This window comes from Tachypleus tridentatus, chromosome 4, assembly GCF_004210375.1.
Source record: "Tachypleus tridentatus isolate NWPU-2018 chromosome 4, ASM421037v1, whole genome shotgun sequence".
In the NCBI taxonomy this organism is placed as follows: domain Eukaryota; kingdom Metazoa; phylum Arthropoda; class Merostomata; order Xiphosura; family Limulidae; genus Tachypleus; species Tachypleus tridentatus.
This window is the reverse complement of record NC_134828.1, coordinates 36,373,083-36,379,082: the sequence shown is the minus strand read 5'-3', so window position 1 is coordinate 36,379,082 and position 6,000 is coordinate 36,373,083. Positions and strand designations below refer to the sequence as shown.

Genomic DNA, 6,000 nt, shown 5'->3' with positions numbered 1-6,000 from the left:
TGTCCTGTATATACGTCTTAGAAGTACATCACCAAAAGAAGATTTAGGCCCGAGACGCTGTGTTAGATTAATGTATTTCCTACATTTTACTATCTTGTATTTAATGTTTTGTTGTTTTCTTAAATTTTATCTTGTATCTTTACCTATATTAACCTTTGTGGAAGTTTACTGCAGAGGTAAATTTGAAGCAAACATATTTGATAACTTGTTGTTGATATAGGTTCCTCAAGTGGGTCAACAGTAACTTGACATAGTTACAACCATAAAATCTGGGTTTTGATTCCATAGTCAGAGAGTATAAAGCCCATTCTGTAGCTTTGAGTAAACCGACGACGATAAGAACAACTTAAATATAGAGTAAATCAGTCACAACAAATTAAAAATCTTAGGACTCATCAGCAAACACACAAATGGTTTTAATAGAAGCGGAGCTGAATACCTACATAAATATTTGTGCCAGTATATAAATGTAGTACTACAGTATAAGATTCCGTATAATCGTACTCTGTGATAAGGGAGAAAATGAAGAACTAAAAGGTTGTAGTTTTAAAAATATGTTATAGAAATGAAATGAACAATATCAGATATTAACGTATATACAATATTTTCAAAGGAGTACAATCGTAAAATTTTGTAGACCCATGTAGGAGCAACCTCTAATTCAGACATATCCACTTCCAAAACGTAGTGTGTCAAAATTCAGCTGCAGGTTGTAAATTAAGAGCTGCTATTTCACGTTAGATGTCTGGTTACAGAAGTCCACTGTTCAAAATTCGTCTACACCAAAACCTGTCAATATTTCAAACGGTTACAAAATTTTAAAAAGCAACAAGTTTTACAAATGTTATAAACACTTAACACTCACTCGTAAGCTTATACATTTTTCAGTTTTGAAACAAAAAGCTAATGACAGCTTACAACAAAAAATCTAAGAGTAATACGTAGGTTCACAAATTCTTTCAGTCTTTCTTTCAAAGGACCGCTGAAACTAAACTAAACAACTCAAACTCGGCACTCTTTTTTTTTTTTTTTGCTATATTTATATTCTCAGAAAATCTTTCTACAAAAATATGTTCTAACCAAACATAAACAATTCAGTCAACTAACAACTATTATAGACAAAAAACATACAAAATCTTTCAGCTCATTCCGTCATTAAAAAAGACCATGAAATGTCAGGTTCTTGTGTTTAAGGTATCAGTATTTAAATTTTGTAGACCTGGGATGATCAGTCTCGAAAGACCTCTTTCGCCCTACGTCCTGCATTAATATCTGTTCAATATTTATTTACTTATTGTGTTAATTGTGTTAATATTGTTGTGTTAAATATACTTTCAATTTATTTTATTGTTTTTGAAGTCCACACTGCACGAACAGTTCCAATTATGCTTTTCACATTTTTCAATAATTTTAAATTTCGGCAATATTATTTATATAGAGAAAGCGAGAATTGGAGAACTAGACGTCAGAAAGATATATTTCGCCAAGGTAGAAGTTGTCTTCAGCAAAGACAATTTTATTTTTAAAGTGGAATGGTTGGTCATTATATTTATTATGTTATGTTCTTTTCTTCTTCATTGGTATTCCGTTCATGTTTTGTATCAGAGAGAGTCATGTTCACTGTACACCTTTCTTCTCTTTTGTTTGTACTGTAACTGAATCCCAGTTACTTTGTTGTTGCATTATTAGTAGTATGCTAAATTTTGTCCATTGTCCTTATTTTTAGTTGGCATACCCTTTTCGTGCTACATCCAATTTAATTTGTTTTGTTTGTTGTTTCTTATTATCAATATTTAGATCCTTTGGGCGGACCTGAAAGGATCAGATATAATCTTGACCTCTTTCTCCCGCATTTGTGGTGTTATTAATAAGTTTATGTTCTGGGTAACTGCTATATGTTGAACATACACAAAATAGGGTATTGCTTTCACATATGTTCACTGATATGAATTAAAAACCACTATAAGGGCCATATACATTAATATTGCACAGTTCATCCTTTACACAAGGACATACTTGTTATGTAAGTAGTCCATATATTCCAACACATTAATATTGCACAGTTCATCCTTTACACAAGGACATACTTGCTATGTAAGTAGTCCATATATTCCAACGTTTTTCTTACTGTTGGATTATTTTATATTTATTTATAAAAAGACTATTTTGATATACTACCTGATAAAGCAACAAAATGATGAGTTATGAGGGTCTAGAAATAGGTAGCATGTTACTAAACTTATAATACATAATTAAGGGCGAGAGGTACTTAGGCTCATTTCCATCATTTTCGATATCGCGATCTAATGCTCGTAACATTTTGTTTTTAAATTGTTGTTGTTGAAGTTCGTAAATGATTCGCTTAGAAAGCTGTCATGAAGTAATTGCATGTTTGCGTACGTATGAAGAAATTTAAAGTTTGTTGAGCGGGAAACTATATGCACAAGTAGGTATTGTTTAATTTCATAATCATATCTCGTTGTTAAATATAAATTGAATTAATATTTTGATTTCAATTTATTTCGATGTTTTTCTCTGAAAGAGTCCCCAGTTAATTACTTTACTCATTATTATATATTTCGGACAAGTCTACGATTTGTTGTATTACATATGTGTATTACTATTTCAAATAACCGAAAATTTTAATTTAGAATATAATTAACTGTTAATATGTATCAAAGTTGCAATATTTGCCAACAAGATTGATACAAGCAATTTTCTTTGTTAACTTAAATATATTTTAATATACAAACAAAAACAATACACTTTATGATAACGGTTATTTCTAATAGTTATTATAAATGATGGTTTACATAGAAGAGGTTTTGAAAACTTACATACAATACTGAGTCTTATATCTGGTCTGGTACTGAATATTTTATCGAAGATCTAGATCCACGACAAGTAGATATTGTCACACGTCGCTTTAGTTAGCTTGGTTCTTGGTTGGCCTCACACCCTTACAAGCTGATATATGCTGTTTTGTCAACTAATCTTGAGCTATATGGAAAAATCACCTTTTATAAAACCGTTTTACCCAAAGTAAATTGAAATAAAACTTTTTATATGTAATATAATTGGGTATAACTTTTCTATGAGAAGCTACTTTATGCAAGACAAAGATGATAGATGGATTCACAAAAAAACGTGAATAATGAAAGAGAATTGTTAAAGAATACCAGGAACAAAAGGAAACTGAAAGTTATATGAACGACGTCATGAAGACGTGATCACGACGGAGATTTTCAGAACATTATACATAATGTCAGAGTCGTTCTCTTGTTATTGAAAAGTCAATTGGTTTAAACATTGATGTTAAACTTAGCATAAACATTATTATAAAATCTAATAACACGACTTATAATTAAGTTACGAGATAACATTGAACATAAATCTTGGCTAAACACATATACAATATTATTAAATATTGTTAATATTTTTCATTATATAGTGAGATTCAAATAATCCGTTGTACAGCTTTGAGTTCACATATAAACAATCAACGAAAGTTTAAAATATTATGTATAGTTCAAGACATAAAACCAACCAATAACATATTAAACAGTATAATGACCCAATTACTTTTAAAATATACAGTTTAACTATCACAACAATATAAAATTTTATATTATAATTTAGAAGACTCACTAATACTTTCTTTCTTCTACGTTCTTTATCAAAAGCATAATTTATTCTAGATTTATTACTGAATTGCAATCGAACTGGTAATTATAGCCCACATATTTCAATACCACTTTATTAAATTACGAAAGTTTATCATGGAAATTCTTTCATTATACTTACAGGCATATATTCATTATTATATATTTTCAATTTTATATTTTTCCATATATTGGTACTGTTAGCCTCTATCCCCTCTGGGCAGCGGTAAGCCTACGGATTTACAACTCTAAAATCAGGGATTCGATTCCTCTTGATGAACATAGCAGATAGCACGTGGTTTTGCTATAAGACATTGCATACGTTCTCATACTGTTAGCCTCCTTTTTTTTCCTGTCGCACTTTGGTTTCTCTTAAGATGAACCTTGCGACATCTGGTAGTAAAGATTGTACACTCTTTTCATTCGAACTGGAAAAAATAGATAGACGTATCGTGAAGTCTTGCATCTGTTTCATAAAATTCAGATTTTTTTATTGTATATTACTTTTAGAATATGTAGGTTGGTTTTATTTGTTAACACATAAAGAAACATATTTATCAAAGGATAAGTTTCTCTATATAAATTTTAATGTTAAAGTAGAGAAGGTTTTCACTTTAACGGCGACTAAGAGAAAATAATTAATAAGTTCTACACAATGAAGAAACCTAAAACTCTAAAGATAAAGAAAAATTAAAATTAAACTACAGATAAAAGGAAAGGTTGAACGTGTTTAAAGCTCTACAACTGATGTAATTTAAAGGTAAATTTACGTCACTCGAATACAAGACGTGTCAACACAACGATGTCTCCAGACTGTGCAGATATAAGACGTTGAGACTATATTGAGAGTAACAGGGTGGATTTTAGTGCTTACAAGCCAGCAATAAATACATATGGTAGAAATAAATAATATAAGCCATAAAAAACACACAGTCACTCGCAAAACAGTCACCCTGAACCTTAACTTAACATCAGAACACGTGACCACACCCTAAAACCACTCATTAATAAGCCAATAACAATAACTGGAATAGAGGTTGCAAATCAATCGATTTTTCGAAATCTAACCCGCGCTCTTCTGGCGTAAATTTAAAATGGTAACCAACAGAAACAGTTTATCGGTCACTATTACTTACAACAACACCACGATACACACAGATGATAAAGCCAAACTTTTAACACAATATTACACACCACATTCAGCACACCCAATTAACTCACTTGACAGATGGCATTGCACTTTCATCACAAAGAGTGTCAACAGAAATAATTCAATATACACGTAATCATTTTCTGTCAATATAATAGACTGTCAAAACCAGCACACCATTTCCTTATCATACCTTAAAATAACTTTAAAAGAATCCCAAACCCCCAGAAAAGATGCATAATCAGAAACCTTTCTGACAGGAGTTTAGACCACCTAGTAGCCTTATGTAATTTATCTATATCAGCCGGTCATTATCCGTCAATCTGGGAACCCGCAGTAATTAAAGTAATCCCGAATAAGACGCGAACCATAAATTACCAAACGGTCATAGACCCATTAGTCTTCTTAACACATTAGGTAAAATGTTGGAGAAAAAAACATTTTTATACCCTTACTGCACTTTCTAGAAAGTTGTAACATTCTAATCAACAGCAAAAATACTAGCAGAAAACAAAGACAAACAACTGACATCTGGTTAGAATAATCGAGTCAGAATATAAAGGATTTAACCGCAAGCATACAACAATAACCTTTCATTTCCAGATTCAAACTGTTTAAATATAATGCACCATATATAGGTGGTTATTTAGTTTTACACAAACAAAAGCACTAAAATTAAAATTAACAACCTCATTATCGAATCGGTCCTGTTAAAAGCACGAGTTCTTCAAGGTTCCGTTCTCGGTTCACTACTACATGTCCTATTTGTAAATTAATATAACATTCTATTATCTCAGCAATCTCACCGATGTACCAATAATATAAAACCAATCCATAAACTAAAGAGCGGTAACCAACAACTGAGACACGAAATGTTGTGAGAATATTTCACCGAAACTAACAACAACACAACAAAAACTAATGTTACCAAGTCGTAGTCGCTTTTGAGTTGGGAGACTGCTGTTGCTATACAATGCAGTATACCAGATCACTTTAAAGTTTCTTCGTGATTAGTCTACAGTCAACTAAACTTACTATAAGTTTTAATGCAAAAAATCGTTTAAATAATAATATACTATTACCGTAGGATTTTGTCAAACAAACCTTCTGACAAATGCTACTGTAGTGTATTATCAATGTTAACAGCGGCCTGCACGGTGCTGGTTTGTCTGTTGATTTTGGACAACA

The 6,000-nt window shown here is 31.2% G+C and overlaps 1 long non-coding RNA gene across 1 annotated transcript; it reads right to left on the bottom strand.

Moving 5' to 3' along the window:
• Nucleotides 1-443: 443 nt before the first annotated feature.
• Nucleotides 444-4,080, bottom strand: LOC143248302 (uncharacterized). Its single transcript, XR_013026886.1, has 3 exons — nt 3,805-4,080; nt 2,838-3,000; nt 444-789 (listed from the first exon to the last, which is right to left on the bottom strand). It is a non-coding gene; the product is annotated as an uncharacterized LOC143248302 (long non-coding RNA).
• Between the last annotated feature and the right edge of the window lie 1,920 nt (nt 4,081-6,000).